Source organism: Canis lupus, chromosome 30 (genome assembly GCF_048164855.1).
Source record: "Canis lupus baileyi chromosome 30, mCanLup2.hap1, whole genome shotgun sequence".
NCBI classification, from domain to species: Eukaryota; Metazoa; Chordata; class Mammalia; order Carnivora; family Canidae; genus Canis; species Canis lupus.
In genome coordinates, this window is record NC_132867.1 from 7,759,560 (window position 1) to 7,776,765 (window position 17,206).

General features: G+C 33.3%; 1 long non-coding RNA gene across 1 annotated transcript; it reads right to left on the reverse strand.

The window, feature by feature from the left end:
• Window positions 1-240: 240 nt before the first annotated feature.
• Window positions 241-12,474, reverse strand: LOC140621832 (uncharacterized). Its single transcript, XR_012021559.1, has 4 exons — window positions 12,227-12,474; window positions 11,183-11,310; window positions 3,157-3,209; window positions 241-714 (listed from the first exon to the last, which is right to left on the reverse strand). It is a non-coding gene; the product is annotated as an uncharacterized lncRNA (long non-coding RNA).
• Between the last annotated feature and the right edge of the window lie 4,732 nt (window positions 12,475-17,206).

Consider the following 17,206-nt stretch of genomic DNA (forward strand, 5'->3'; position numbering starts at 1 on the left):
CTCTCTTTGTGTGTCTCTCATGAATAAATAAAAATATTTTTTAAAAAAAGAATAGTGAAAAGGAAAAATAAATGAATAAATAAATAAATAAATAAATAAATAAATAAATAGTGGTTATCAGGATACTATTCTAAGGTTTTAGAGATCATACTCAGGTCCTTGCCACATGGCCCCCTCCATAACCCCTCTCACTCTGTAAATATCTTCCCTCAGTAAGTGTCTGATTAGATCAAGCCTACCCAGGATAATCTCCTCTTTGATTGAGGATCTTAATTTTATCTGTAAAATCCTTTCAATTCCACCCACATTCAAAGGGGGAATAATATATATTGTGTATACCAAGGAATATGAATCTTGTGACTCATGAAAATTCTGCTTATAACAATGGTTTTGTTGATAGAATATAAGTGGCTAAGGGAATCCGACAGGAAAGCTGAACAAAATTCAAATACCCTTTTCTCCCACTATAAAGAATGCTATGTAACAGTTTTGGAACACTGAAATATGTTAAACATTTTAATTATATTTCTCTTCAGTCTTGTGAGATGCAGTCGGTTAGCTTGAGTTTCAAGATATACAGATATCGGAAAGTCTTAATCCATGCCTCATAAACCCTTTACTTAAAATATGACATCATAATGTGTTTGATCACTGAAATAGAGATTTCCCATCACAGGACTGAAAATGCTTCTCTTCTTTGTTCTGATCTTCTTTCTGAAAAGAAACATATATTTAGCTATGATAATAATAGTAATAATAATAATATGAAATATTGTGCAGTTTCATATTCCTTGCCATAGAAAATTCTACCTTAGTACTCTTTATACATGAAGTTTTCAATAAACTCTAGTGAGGTATTTATGTTTTATCCTTTCATCCAGTTATTATTTATGAAGTGTCCAGAGCAAGAGAGACTTCTAAAAAGTTCAATGATTTACTAATAAAGGGATGATTATTCTTCCCCTTTTAGTGCACACTATCTTTCTTCTCTTCCCATTGATGTCTATTGCAAACTCTAGATAATTGATTCATATGCCTATTTCTGATACATATGTGATTTTAAGACAAATAAAATCATAATACATTATTTAATATTTCTTAATCTTTTAAATTAACAATATAGTCAATTATTAAAAACACATTATGTTCTAGGCACTATTCTAGCCATTGGGAATATAGCAGTGAACACACAGGAAAGGCTCCAAACAGCATAAATATTACTTTACACTGAGATGAGAAGAAAGGAAACAACAAAACAAACATCTAAGAAAAATAATCACCTAGAGGAGCAGGGACAATTCAAATTATGTAATTAATTGCTTTAGTTTTATTAGATACAATTAGGAAAGTTTAGTCTCTTATTTAAATCTCCTTACAAAATCTGGATAGTTTAAATAATTAAAACGTTGGCCTTTTTTAAGCTAGAAAGAAATTAAACATGAAATACTCGTCCAATGCTATTGATTTAATCATATTTGAAAAATTTTCTATATTAGTTTATCTAAGTTTCCTATGCCTGTCTGTATATTTTGATAGTTTATATTTGTTAGGGAATAAATTTCCGAAAATTGAGTTTTTTTAATTTGTCAGCTGTAATAGGCACCTTCTGAAAATGGCTCCCAATGATCCTTGCCCCTGGTCCTCATGTTCTTCTATAACCACCTTCTCTAGAGTGTGATCACACAAGTGAAATTTTAAAAAGACTACGTCTTCAGTCTTGTTCCCCCCTCTTTTTTTCTGGCTGTTTTTGCTTGCTCATTCTAATGACACAAACTTTCATGTTGTGAACTGCCCAAGAGAGACTCCCATGTGGTGAGGACCTGAGAAGGGCCACTGACTGACCACAAGCAAGAAACTTAAGATCCTCATTCCAACCTGAGAGGTATCTTAACAAGTATCATACATGGATGTAAATCTTCCTCAGTTGAGCCTTCAGATAATTGCAACCCTACTTGAAGCTTTCATGGCAGGTTTGTAAAAGACCCTGAGCTGGAATAACAGCAAAATCACACCTGGATTCCTAAGACACTGAAATTGTAAGATAACAAATGTTGTTTTAAGTCACTGGTTTTGGGTTAATTTGTTACACAGTAATAAATAACCATCCCTATAAAATTGTATTTAGAAGTCTTCTATTGTTTTAATCTCTGCTGATTGCTTGTTTTCGTGTCCTCTCTAGTTACTAATCTGTATATTTTGTCTTTCTGCTTTTCCCTTGAACATACTTCAGAGGTGTTTTGATTCTTTACTTTTTCTTTCCTTTTTAGCATCTTGGAAGAACCAGAGTTTAGATTTATGTGTCTTGTGTTATTTATGTTATCACTTATTGATGTACTGTATCTTTTACAAGTTTAAGGCAAAAAAAATGTTTATTTCTTGGAAATTTTAAGATTTATTTATGACAAAGTTCACAGCTTACTTTTGTGTCTATCCCATGAACATAAAAATGAAAGGTACATCCTTTAAGGGAAAGTTCTAAATATATTAAACTAAACTGAGTTTCTTTAATGAAATTATTCTATAACCTTTCTATCTGCTAGATATTTCTTTTTATTGGAGAAATAAATTACACTCCCTGCCATAATTTTATTTTTACCAAATTTTCCTTGTTTTTTTGTTTTGTTTTGTTTTTGTTTTTAAAGGTTTATTTATTCATGAGAGAGAGAGAATGAGAGAGAGAGAGAGAGAGAAGCAGGCTCCATGCAGGGAGCCTGATGCAGGACTTGATCCCAGGACTCCAGGATCACACCCTGGGCCAAAGGCAGGCGGTAAACAGCTGAGCCACCCAGGGATCCTTTGTTTTTTTGTTTTTGTTTTCGTTTTTGTTTTTATTTTTGGTTTTTGTTTTGTTTTGTTTTTAATGGAGAGTGAGCATAAGGGGGCAGAGGGAGACAGAGAGAGAAAATCTTTAAGCAGACTTCATGCCCAATACAGAGCCCACTTGGGGCTCAATCTCACAACCATGAGATCATGACCTGAGCCAAAATCAAGAGTTGTCAATGGACTGAGCCACTCAGGCATCTGTCTTTACATTTTTAATAAATTTACCTTTATGTAATTAGTTGCTTCCAAGATTAATGCAGTTAGTATATTTACCTTTTATTATTACCTAATGCCATTCTTTTTCCTAATTGTAATGTTAATCATAAATTTTACCTTTTCCAATATATATTTTTCCAGTTCTTGATTTCTGTATTAGTTTGCTCGGGCTGCCAAAACAAAATACCATCAACTGAGTGACTTAAAAAACAAACAATCTATTTCTCACAGTTCTGAAGTCGGAGAAGATCAAGATCTAGGTGCTGGCTGATATGGTTCCTGATGAGAGGCTTCTCTCCTAATCAAATTCTCATTATCTCTTAAAGTTTCCCATATCCAAGTACCATCACACTGACAGGCCAGGGATTTCAGAGTATGAATGGGGGCTAGGCTCACAACCATTCCCAAACTTTTTTTTTTCATAACATTGTTTTAAACATATTTCTAATAAGAAGCCAAAATAAAGTTCTTAATTCAATTTGTCTGTTTTGTATCAGAAGTTAGTCCATTCACTCTTTAAAGGAAGAGAATATGATGTAATAGTTGAATATCATATTTTTCAGAGGCTAATAAGGTCTATAATAAAAAGACTGGAACAACCAGAAACTGCAAGTGGCAGGAATCTTGTAAAAGATTTCATACCACGTGGTCACACAATGCAATGGGATTAGTCTTACTTTCTAGTTCCCCATGTTGACATTCATTTTCTTTACTGCTTTTCTTGACCCTTGGAGTAGTATATATCTCTACTAAATATCTGTACTTTGGGAAATTATTAAACTTTCAAATTCTGCTTTAATACCATCTCTTCAATGAAAGTTATATTTTCAAAAAATATGTATGTATGTATGTATGTATGTATGTATGTATGTTAGAGACAGAGAGGGAGAGACAGAGCATGGGGTGAGGGGAGGAGGCTAAGAGAGAGGGAGAAAGAATCCAAGTAGACTCCATACTGAGTACAGAGCCCATCTCTGGGCTCTATCTCATGAGCCTAAGATCATGATCTGAGCCAAAACCAAGAGCTGGCCATTCAACTGACTGCACTACCCAGATGCCCCTGAAAGTTGTATTTTAAGCAATAAAAAATGATTTCAAGTGTGTTTTTATTATTATTGCTAATTACAATTTATAATTAATGTCAATTTTAGTGCACTATAACTAAATGATATATTCTGTTTCATTTCTACTTTAAAAACCATGGGGCGGGATCCCTGGGTGGCTCAGCGGTTGAGCATCTGCCTCTGTCCCAGGGCATGATCCTGGAGACCTGGAATCGAGTCCCACATCGGGCTTCCTCCATGGAGCCTGCTTCTTCTTCTGCCTGTCTCTGCCTCTCTCTCTCTCATGAATAAATAAATAAAATCTTAAAAAAAAAAATTAAAAACCATGGGGCTTGTTGGCAAATTGAACTCCAATAAATAAATAAATAAATAAATAAATAAATAAATACCATGGGGCTGTCATTATAGACTTACAAAATTGTCAATATATTCTCAAAACTATTTATTATGCAAAATTTCAAACTTAAAGATTCATTGAAAGAATAACATAATTATGTAATATTTAATAATTATTAACATTTGCCATGTATGCATTATTTACATCTATAGTTCTAAATGTAAATATACTTAGAGATACAAAGATAAATGGTATAGCAATCATGTATGCATCACTATTTATTTGGAACTTAATTGAAAACTGCTCAAAAAATCATAAAACTTCACCACCAAGTATGCATTTTATTTTTAAAAATATCCTCCCTTCTCATTATCCAATCTAAATCTACTTAAAAGTTATTCTTAAAATTATTTAACTTGTAATTCACACTTAAACGTACCACACCTGTCGAAGGTGAGGTAGATGCCTTACTAGGTTTCTTAATTTGAAAGCTCACTTAAAAGAAGTGAAGTGATGTGTTTTTAATAAGTTTTGCCCTTTATGTTTTTTTCTTCTCCTCTTCCCCCTTCTCCTCTTCTTCCTCCACCTCCCCTTTCTCCTCCTCCTTTTTCCATTCCTCCTCCTTCTTCCATTCCTCTTCCTCCTCCATCTCCTCTTCTTCTTCTTCTTCTTCCTCCTTCATTTTATGCACTTCTTCTTTCTTTATAGTTCAAAAATGAACTAGTCTATTGCTTTCCTTTTTTTTTTTTTTTTTTTTTTCCCTTAAATCATCAGGCCTTCTTTGTCCCTTTCAAATCTTCCCCTCTGAGTAAAAAACAGTTCATCCATAAGACTTAAACGTTTTGGTCATTTATACTTCCCATGACCATTCCCCTAAACTGTATTGTAGCTAGTGCTCTGATCCAGTAGGCCTTGGAACTGTCCTTAATATGTCTCCTCTCAAAATAGTCTTTTCCTTCAGGGAATGACATTAGTTGATGGTTTTAATGTTACATATAACCACAATAGCCTTTCTAAACTGAATTATCCTTTGCTGTGATCTTCAGATCTGGAACCAAATTTGTTTTCAGATAATAGTTTCATTATCTGTTACTTATGCTGTTGGCTTGGGATATTGGTGAATTTTAGAACTATCCTAATTTTGAAGCTATAGAGAGTATTTTAAAATTTAATAACTACTTGTTCCTAATAGGAACCCCTCCATCGTGACTATATTTAAATTCGGGAGGCCAAAGAGGAAAATTTTAGATTGCTAAGAGTTGTATAATAAAGGAAGTAGCAGTATAAAAGTCAAACTTTCACATACTTAGTAACATCAATGAATAGAAAATGCAGAAGTAATTATGGTTAATAACTTTGATAAATCTTAACAAAAATTTTTAACGTTATCTGCTTATCATGGGTATATGTATATATATATACTTAAGAAAACTTCGGAGAAACAAATAAAATGATAGTCTTTGGAAAACTAGGATTTCAACATATGAAAATACATTGTTTCATAATTCTCTTTATCTCATTTATCTTAGTTATGGCTTACCTGTTACCTTAATTTTTATTCAATTTCCCAGATGACTATAGTGATCCATTTCATTCTACAGACTATTGTTGATTTCATTGCACTTCTAGCACTTTGCTAGCAAGTTTACATTTCAGAGATTTTTCCTGGCATGAAGTTGTGGGTTCTCAGTTATTTGCATAGAATCTTTCAGAAATTGTTTAACCTCTTGTTATGATCCTGAGACCCCTCTTGAATTTTCAGAACTGCTATATTCACATTTTTTTTTAATTTTTGTGTATTTCTAATGAAATTTAAATGTGAATTGAGGTGAAAAGAGACCTGTGTATGCACAGACTATCATGATGAACTGAAACACTCTTATTTCAAGGTTTTTTCAATATTACTTCCTTTATCAACTTTCTACAGATATGATCCAAAGTATATATATTTTTGATGTACAACTGAACTTTTTATTGATCTGTATTTGTGCTTTTCTTATAGTATTATAACCACAGTTTTCATGACATGACTATTTTTCCTTTTTCAAAAACTGAGAGATCATGTCCTTTCTTTTTTTTAAAGATTTTATTTATTTATTCATGAGAATACACAGGAGAGAGAGAGAGAGAGAGAGGCAAAGACACAGGCAGAGACACAGGCAGAAGGAGAAGCAGGCTCCATGCAGGGAGCCCGACATGGGACTCTATCCCGGGTCTCCAGGATCAGGCCCTGGGCTGAAGGCGGGCTAAACCGCTGAGCCACCTGGGCTGCCCAAGAGATCATGTCTTATTTTTGGATCCTTACAACATAGTTTGGTTTAAAATTATAAATTGAAATAATGTATATTAATCTTGTGTTCACTGTCCTGAATAGTTTATCATTTTATACAGAAAAAAAAAATAGTAAATATTCACACGTGATGCACCTTAATTCTGGAATATTATATGATTATATTGGTAAATATAAAAGTGCATTGATTGGCATATGTCTATATCACATTAAGTAATACCACAAAATACCAGAAATCTCTTGTCCCTAATAAGCTTTGAACTTATTCACTGTATGATAATCATTTATACTGTCTGAGCCTTAGTTTCCTTGTACATAATATGAGACTGATGCTGTCCTTATTTCCCGTATTTATATGCATTACTCATTAACAATGGAATAGAAACTATGCTTGGTTATTTAACACTGATGAGATAATTAAGGAAGACCCTATTACTAAACTCAAGAGCAAAAATATGAGAATCAAATGATATATAGTATGTTCAACTAAACAGTACATTTAATTATTATTACATGCATATTGTGGAGGCCGAGAAAAATTAAGGCCATCCCACCTAAAGTTTAGCATTAGCACAAGTACAGCCATCTTAGGCCCCTGTGAATAAGAGCTGAACTTTAAAGGGAAAAACTGCAGAATGTCCTCAATGTCGTCGGCAGTTAATCCCATATCAGAAAGACAACAGCCCACGCCCATGGTAGAAAATCCCCTAGACCAGCCTAATTATTCCATCCTTTCTGGAAATCCCCTAGACCAGCCTATAAAAAACCCAGCTGTAACCCACTTCGGGGTCCAAGTCCCTGCTCCCCTGTGTTGGGTATACTTGGACCCAAGCTCGAGCTTGTAAATAAACCCTCGTGTGCTTGCATCGGTGTCGGCTCCTTGGTGGTTTCTGGGATTCGCAATCTTGGGCACAACACATATCTTTGTAAAATAGTTAAAATATGAACACAAACTAAGTTATACCCTCTAAGAGTAGTCTGATAAAATTGGAGCCAACAGAACCTGATACTTATAGTATGTATTGGGTTATTTTTGGAGTTTAGATATAAAATTAAATTATAATGAAAACAGTGTCTTCTTAACAAGAAAGTACCAATGTACTATACATTGTATATAATTTGACTTACTGAGTTCAGATGCAAGAGAAATACTAAAAGGGTGGAATGATTCTCCACGACAGGGTTTGGCAAACTAAGGCCTATGCATGAAATTTATCCTGCTGCCTGCCTGTTTTTGTAGGGTCTGCAAGTTAACAAAGGTTTTTTTGTTTTGTTTTGTTTTGTTTTTTACAGTTTTAAATATTTGGAAAATATTTTTTAAAAGAATAGTCTTTTAGCATACTTGAAAATTATATGAAATTCAAGTTTTGTGTTATGAGCTCAAATATGTGCTCCCCAAACTGTCTCATTGAAGCTTCAGTATCCAAGTACCTCAGAATGTTGACTGTTTTTGGATACAGCCTTTAGAGGTGTGATTAAATTAAAATGGGGCCATTAGGGTAGGCCCTAATCCAATCTGACTGGTGGATAATAATAATAGGAAATAAAAGGAAATTTGGATGCACAAAGAGGCACCAAGGATGTGGGCATGCCCAGGAAAGACCATGTGAGGGCATAGGAGGATGATGTCTATCTGCAAGCCAAGGAGAGAGACCTCAGAAGAGACAAAAGTGTTAATAAGAAAACCACAGGTTCAAAAGTCATCCTTTAGGCTGAGTCCCAAACTGGGGCTTAATTCCTAATTTAATTGCAACCTCAATCTTCCCCAAGAAATATATTCTTAATCAGTAGGTCAGAAACTTTCCGGTAGATGCCAAGGAGTCGGCCACATGTGTCCTCTCCATCCCCCAAAGAATGATGGAGTAATTTGCATAAGACTGCTTTTCCATCTAAGGACTTGCCTGAAATAATCTCCCCTCAGGGAGTCTGCTTCTCCTTCTGCCTATGTCTCTGCCTCTCTCTCTCTCTCTTTCTGTCTCTTATGAATAAATGAATAAAATCTAAAGAAAAAAAAAAGGAAAAGAAACTGATTCTTACTTCCATGGTAAACTGTAAAATTCTGCAAGGTAAGGGATAAAGATCCAAGAGATAATGTTCATGCTGCCTTATCTGGAATCATTAAGCCATGTACTGAGAATTGTTGTTATAGAAACTCAGGTGAATCCAAAAGAAATATTTTAATGAAAAGTTCTGAATAAGAGGACAAGTTAGCTAAGGTTCTACCTTAATCTTTAAGTAATGGTAAATATAGTAAAGAGTTAATAACAGAGGCAGCAATAGTACAAGTGTTGCTATCAAGTGGTTCTTACTTTCTTGAAAGTTGGAAGAAGTGTGAAAAAACAATGTGAGAAAATGCCAATCCAACTTTTCTTTTGAAATTTGGGAAAATACAATTCTCAAGGGACACAGTAGATGTAAAAAGTTACAAATGCTTAAGCCTTCCAAGGAGAGAAGACTGTCCAAGCCCCAAGGGAGGGAGGTACATGATGAAGAGGAGCTTCCTTGCCAAAAACTGTTGGATTGGGTTTCTGCAGCTTTATTTAGTACAAAAACAAATTGTAGGCAGTAACCTAGGTCTCCCAGCAACACAAACACACAAGAGGATGTGAGGTTCCATTCCATGAACTCACACAATTAAGTGCTCTAAACAGTTGTGTTCTTATTCAGTATGGAAGATACAAAGGAAATAAATGAACAGGTACAGTACCACTGTATTCTGTCGTCTATAAATGGATGCTCCTACTATGTGCCTAGTGCTCTCACTGAATCTGAGATAGAAATATGAAACAGGTAATAGATTTATGGAGGGGAAAGAACTCACTTTAACCGATAAACTTGCTAATGCAATAATTTCCTTAAAAATAAAGATCATAAAATTTTTGTTCAATAAAAGTACAAAGTATAAAATTATTTAATATATTTTCAGGAATTATAGGAATTACAAACTCTACCCTATATATACCTTTTATGGGCACTCTAGTCCTAATACTTGATAACTATCAAGAATTTAACTGTTAAAGAATTGCATAGTGATACATAAAATTTAGAGGAAAGTTACCAAATCGTTGATTCGCCCTATGTCAGACACTCCAGGAGAGGAGAGGAAGTGCCATATGTACCCTATTTAGACTTTTTCCATGTAGAAGAATTATAATTTGAAAGGCATCCTATATGCAATTTTATTTTTCATAAAGGTCCTCTGCATAGATCTGTAAGCTAGAGGCTGGAATGTGTGAGATATATACATGATACAAAATGTAAAGTGGGGATTTAAATAATGATTTTTTTTTTAATGGGGAAATGGTGGTCATAATTAACTTCTTACTTCCAATATCATAAATTCAGGGAACTTTAACACTTCTACCTATTTAAACTAAATTATGTTTTAAAACTGAAGTCAAACAGAAGAAGGTGCTGAAAAAAATCTTTTTAAATAAGTAAAACTGAAGTCATTTCCTTCAGATTTCATCCTTTGCCATTAAACAAATTAAATATATTCGCAGAAAAGTTTCTTAGGAATTTGTGGTTCTAATGAGTCCTAGATGCCAAAGTTCTATGCTTTTGCTGTCCTGGTTGGAACAAGGTTGACAATGATTGAAAGTCACCGTGGTCTACCATGTTCTTGTTTTAATTATGATAAATTAGTCTTTGGTGGTTTTTTTGTTTTTTGTTTTTGTTTTTTTTTTTTTCAAATCATAATATTTCCACTACTTCTGACTCAGGATATTTTTAGTATTCATACAGAAATATTGTGTCAAATTCACCTAAGGCAAAACCTATCCTCATATCCTTACAGTAATTTCTTCAAATAGGTTTATAGTCAGATGAAAGAACTCTGATCCATCTTCACTGCTATTGCATTCCCTAATGTAACAGAATTTACCAGATCATCTTTTTAGGTACTAAAACCAATAGCAATTAGTAAAACACAGGTGCTGTTTAATTTACCTGCTCCTTATTTCAAACTGTTTTTCAGTTAATTTCATTTCTCTATTTAATTATCTGCCATTATTTAGGCATTTTAAATCATTTTGACTCTTGTTAATTTGTTAATTCAGATAATAATGACCAAGCTTTTAATGATAACCCTAACAAGACCTCCACTGAAAAACATGAAATCTCATCTGGTATGTATTGCAGGTAATTATAAGAAAGAAGATATAATAAGGAAGTGTGGAGGCCAAGAAAATTAAGGCCATTCCACCTTAAGTTCAGTGTTAGCGCAAGTACAGACATCCCAGGCCCCTGTGAAGAAGAGCTGAAATTTACATTACTTCAGTTACAGGAAAAAAACAGCTTCCAGCTTAACGCCCTAGAAAGCCCCATATTAGAATGAGAACAGAGCTCAATGCCCTTGAAAGCCCCATATCGTAATGTAAACAGAACTTGAGAAATTCCTCCACCCTTTCTAGAGGTCCCCAGACCAGCCCATAAAACTAAGCTGGAACCCACCTCGGGGTCCTAGTCCCTGCTCCGTTGTGTCGGGTGTACTTGGACCCAAGCCCAAGCTCGAGTTTGTAAATAAACCCTCGTGTGTTTGCATCGGTGTCGGCTCCTTGGTGGTTTCTCGGATATGTAATCTTGGGCACAACAGAAGGCAGGTAAAATAAAAGAAAAAAAAAAATGGAACAAAGGTAAGAAGGAAGCAGGAAAGAAGAGAAAAAAAATTAAGAAAAGTTGTTTAATAACAGAGAAAAGCTAGCAAATTTCACATAAGTAGAGTTCATTTGTATTAAGATTCAGGAAGAATAAAGAATGTTAAATGGGTAGATACAAGTGGTGCTATGTAGATTAACTCTTCAAAAATATTCAGGGAAATACATTCATGTTTACTTAAATAACACCTAGAGATATATATTCATTTCAGATAGCTATTCCAAGATTTTAAATGTATGTGACTCTTGAATGGCTTAAAATACTATTTACTCATTATAACACTCACAGCCTTATTTTCTAATTTGTTACCAATATGTTATGTATCTTATGTTTCAAAGTCAGTCTTTCTCTCTCACTCTGTCCCTTCTTTCCTTCCTTCCTTTTTCATTCCATTTTTCCATCTTTCTCATTCTATCTCTATCTTTTCCTTCCTTCTTTCTTTTTTTTTAAAGTCCATTTCTCTTTTATTCTTCTTAGCATAAGATCACAGGAGTCAAGTGGGACCTATAGAAATTGCTTAGGGAACACTAACAGTAAGAAGATATTTATTAATACACTTCTTTGAAGTGCCCCTTATAATTATGAATTCAGATTTAATTGTTTATATTACAAACATAAGGAAGACATTACAAAATTTCCAAACTTCAAAAAAAAATATATGAGTATTTCCCTGAGCATTAAAAAAATAATGTTATGGCTATAAAATATAAACAGTTCTAGATTTTGATCTTGATACAGAGAATTCTGAATCATTCCTTGAGCAAGGATGAAAGATGTTGTTGTTATATTATTTTACCATCCAGGTGTATACCTAAGGGAAATTGGTAGGTTATTACTCACTGCTCAGCTCCATTCATCCAACTGTCTGGCAGAAGAGAGTCAAGCTTTGCCCAGGACATTTTGTAGCCAACCTGCCTTTGCAGGTCTACACAGTGAAATAGACATTTTTCTTCCTTTTCCTCTGGCACTGTATTTCATGAAAAATTCATTTCTTCCATTTCCCATCTCTAAGTAACTCTTTATAAAAAAACATAGACAAAAGGAAATGACCTTGGGTCCATTTGAATGACTAGTCCTGAACTGTTGGCTTGCTGTTTTCTGCTTTCACTGTGAGTGTCACACTGACACTTGCATACAAATAGATCTGCTCTCTTCTGCGGTGGTCACTCATACCAATTAGGTCCTCGAGACAGACCCCAGTCAGCTCCCTATTACTGAAGTAGGTTGGGTTCAAAGTTCTTCAGAAGACTACAGTACAAAAGTCTCAGTTTTTCAACCTTGCTAAATAGAAGCATTGGGATGAGTAAAATGATGTTGTTCTTAAAAATAGAAGGAAATGCAAAAAAATCAGGAAATATTTAGCAAGGAAGTTATCATCATGATGCATTACTCTGTATCTAACAATGACTATAATTAAGAGTTCAGGAATGGCTAACTATGCAATGATTCAACACATGGATGGGGAATAAAAGCAGTCCATAAAATCAAATAGAAAAAAAATCAAATAGATACAAGATAATATTAAATATAATAATGTAAATTCCCAACAATTTATATATTTTCCTTAGCATTCCTGGGTCATTTCCAGAAAATACAGGTGTCAGTTATTTCCAAAGGATAAATCTGTATCTCAGAAAAAATGAATGATTTCTATTAGTCAAAAATTATTAAGATAGAATGTCAGAGTCATAAATATTCAAGGAAACTGTTTAATCTTCATAAGGTTACAGTCATGCATCTGGAGAAAGAGTAAGAAATAGAGATAAATAATAGTTCTTAAAATCCAGAGATATAGGGAAAGTCCCTTTATTCTATATTCCATAGCCCTCTCATAGTAGGATTTGAGAACTAAAATATCCTATTTAGTTGCATGTCAGAATTACCAGGGAGATATATGTTACCTGAGCACACTGTGATTTGTTCAGCATTATCCAAACATTTACCATACATTTGGACCACATTTCTCTAGTTATTTTCCGTGATACTGTTTCCACCATGCTGCGTATATGACTTCCTTACACTGTAGCACTGGATTATGATCCTGACAATTTAGCTCCACCCTTCTCCAGGCCAACAGCCTTCTTCCTGTTCCCTTTATAGTCACCTTTAGGGTTCAATGGCTCCGCCCTTTGTTCTAACTCCTGACATTTTTAGAATCCTAATTTTTTAATGAATAATCCTAATTAAGATAATCAAAAACAAAACAGAAACAAAAACAAACAAACAAACAAACAAACAAAAAAACAGAACCATAGAGTAACGGAATTGTGAAATGTTAGAAGAAAATTTTATATTCAAAAGCAAGTTCAGAAGCTATAAAGAGTAATTAAAGTATAATAACATGACCCATACTTTCTACAGAAGCATTTCTACATATATTTTCATCAAATAGTTATATGAAATAAATATATTTTATATACATGAAACCAAAACATTATAGAGGTGAACATATCCAAGGTCCCAGAATTGTGACTTGAATTTTTATTAATATGCCCATAGCCTATGCTATTCACATGAAGAATGATGGAAAGGCAGAAAACTGTTTTTATTAACTGTTAATACAGGTAGAAACTCTGTTGTTATGAATGACTGGCTGATAACTAAGTGAAAGCAGCATATATGAATTATTCTTTGTAAGATTTCAAGGATGAAAAAAGAGGATGATGGCATAGGGTAGTAAAATTCAATGATACTTTGTTTGTACATGGAGATAAAAGGCCAGAGTAAAGGGGAAACAGGAGAGAGGAAAACATAAAAGATTGAGAAAGCAAGACAGGAACAAAACCGGAGAGAGAAAAATAGAGCAAAGTGAAGGAAGAATATTCTTTTAACCTGGTGCTCTGATGGACTTTAGTTTTTAAGACTTATGAGAAGTTCAGAAAGAGAGGAAGTGGAAGCCAGCCAGATGAACAAGCCACTGAGGAATTTGACAATAGAGATATGTTAATGATGATCTTTTTCTACTTGAAACAAATGTAGTCACTGCTTTGTAAGGACTGGGAGGGAATGTGGGACCCTGAGAAATGGAACAAAATTTTGAAACTTAAAACATAGGTTATGAGACATTCTGTAGACAAAAAAAAAAAAAAATATATATATATATATATACACACATATATATAGATATAAATTTGTTTGTAAACACATATTACAAACTTAATCCTTATCATCTGTTTAACCCATCCCCCCAGCTGCCTCACCTCTACTAACCATCAGTTTGTTATCTGCACATTGATAACTGTTCAGGAATTATATTCTTATTATATTGAATTGAATTACATTATACTATGTTTTATTACATTATATTTTATTATGGTTTTGACTACATACAATAAAATTTGAAATGCCCTATTTTTATTTATCCAAGTCTCCATTGTGACATATAATTTTCCCTAGGAATGAAAACCAAGTATTTTTTTTTTTTTTTTTTTTTAAGATTTAATTATTTGAGAGAGGGGGAGAAAAGGAGACTCCTGGCCTAGCACAAAGGTGGACATATAGTTTGATCCCACAACCCCGAGATCATGATCTGAGCTGAAATCAAGAGTCATGCTTAATCAACTGAGCCATACATGCACCCCCCAAAATAAATCTTTTAGTGGAGTCTTAAAATGTTTACATGACTTCACTGTAGCATTTTTTTTTTTTGTGGGTCAAATTCACTTCTCACTGTGTTATTTTCAAAGGTCTAATCTTGTTTTATGTATATTTTTCTTGATTTATAAGGAGTTTCTTTCATTGTTTACATAATCAACTAATAAAAATGTTAAGATTCTTAAAATATGTTTTGTAGCCAACAGATACATATATACTACATGCCTATTCAATAAAACTTCTTAGTTCTATTATTCCTGTACTCTTTATTTTTATTATTTTGCTTTAATTGACTTGCCAATTTTTAAAAAAAAAGGTATAATATCTTCCCTCTAATTTTTTTATGTGAGTATGAGATTTTGTTCAATATATTCCTATATTTCCAACTAAATATTTCTTCAGTTGATAGAAACATTTTGGCAACATACAGCTTTTTTTGTCTGTCCTATTGAATTTTTTTACTTAGAATTCAGTCTTCATGTTAATGCCATCATATTAGCTTTCCTTTATTTTGATGTCTACCCTCATATGGCCAACCACATAAGGCCTGATGATCAAACAAGCTGAGTTTCGTAATTTACTCTAGGAGTGAAGAAAAACATTTTGACATTCTGTATGGTGTGTCAAGAGGGAAGACTACAAGAGGAATGTAGAGGGTTTTTGGAATTGGTGACAAGCAGTTTAAAACGAGTCTTTCCTTATCAGAAATTAATTGGGATTTGGTAAAGTCTGTCCTAGGGAAGCAAAATTGAAGCAATTTTAAGCGGCCAAATTCTTGCTCAGATAACTGTGAGCAATGTTCTGGTTAGACAACCATTTGCCCAGGTGAACAAAATATATACCTGTATAAACTGGTTTGCAAGAACTTCCAGGAGTAAACACTGGAGGTACTTAACTTCCTAAGTAAGAATATCTTGGAGCGAATAGTTATGTTGATGCGGGTGGTCTCACGTCTCAGTCAAATCCTTTCAAGTTATGATAATTTAGGCAATCTCCACTTATCTCTGACCATCTCTTGATTTTTAAGTATTCTGCATAATTTCTGAAATTACATATTGCATAACTATTTTTTGGATTCTCTATTCTGTTCCTTAGATCTATATTTCTGTCCTTGTAACAATAGAACCTATGTTTTCTTCTAAGTTCTTATATTTATATCTTTTATTCATTTTAAGCTAGATGTTATATATGGTGTTAGGTAAAGTTTATGATTCTTTTTTAAAATGCATATTCGATTGTTTCAAGATTTTAGACAAGACCATCTTTTTACTAATTGAATTTCCTTTGCTCCTCTGTTGAAAATTAATTAACCCTATACAGGTAAATCTATTCTGAGATTTCTCTTTTTTCCCCAATGATCTATATGTCTATCCTGATGTCACTAACCCATTGTCTTTATAGCAAGTCTTAACATCAGTAAACTAAAGCACTAAAATCTTTTTTTTTTCCCATGGCAAAAATGGTTGCTATTCTATATGTTGTGATTTTCTGTGTACATATGAAAACAGTTTGTCAATTTTTACCTCTTCCCTCCCTTAAAAACTACCCTGCTGAGTTTTCATTTGGCTAGCTTCAAATTAGAGATCAACTTGTTGAGAAGTGTCTTTTTAATAATGTGGGATTTTCCCATTCCTGATATCTATTCCTAATCTCCTCATTTTTTAGATTGTCTTTAATTTCTTCCAGCAATATTTTTGTAGTTTTTAGTTAATGAGTGTTGTCTATATTTTGTTAAATTTGGTAAGATCTATTCCTAAATATCTTATAACTGTAAACAGTAGTATACTTTGATTTCAATTTCCAATTGTTTGTTATTGTATAGAACTACAACTTGATTTTGGTACATTGTGTAAATTAGCTGAGTGAACTTATTAATTCTCAGAGCTTTCATATGGATACCTTAAATTTTTCTACATAAATTATGTCATCCAATATATGAACACTTTTACTTTTGCCTTTCCAATCAGTATTTGTTTGATTTTGTTTATGTTCTTATTTACACTGGCTAGGATATACAGTATATTGTTAATTAAAAGTAGTGAAAACACATATTTTTCTTGTTTTGAAATTTGGATAAAGCCTTCAAAAAAAGCCTTTTTTTTTAAATGAAATATAAAATCGATGTAATTATTTAATGACAGGAAAATTGACACATTATGAAACAAGCAGTTTACAAGTAGGGGCTAGAGGATGACTTCACTTCTGATAGAAAATTTAAAAGTATAT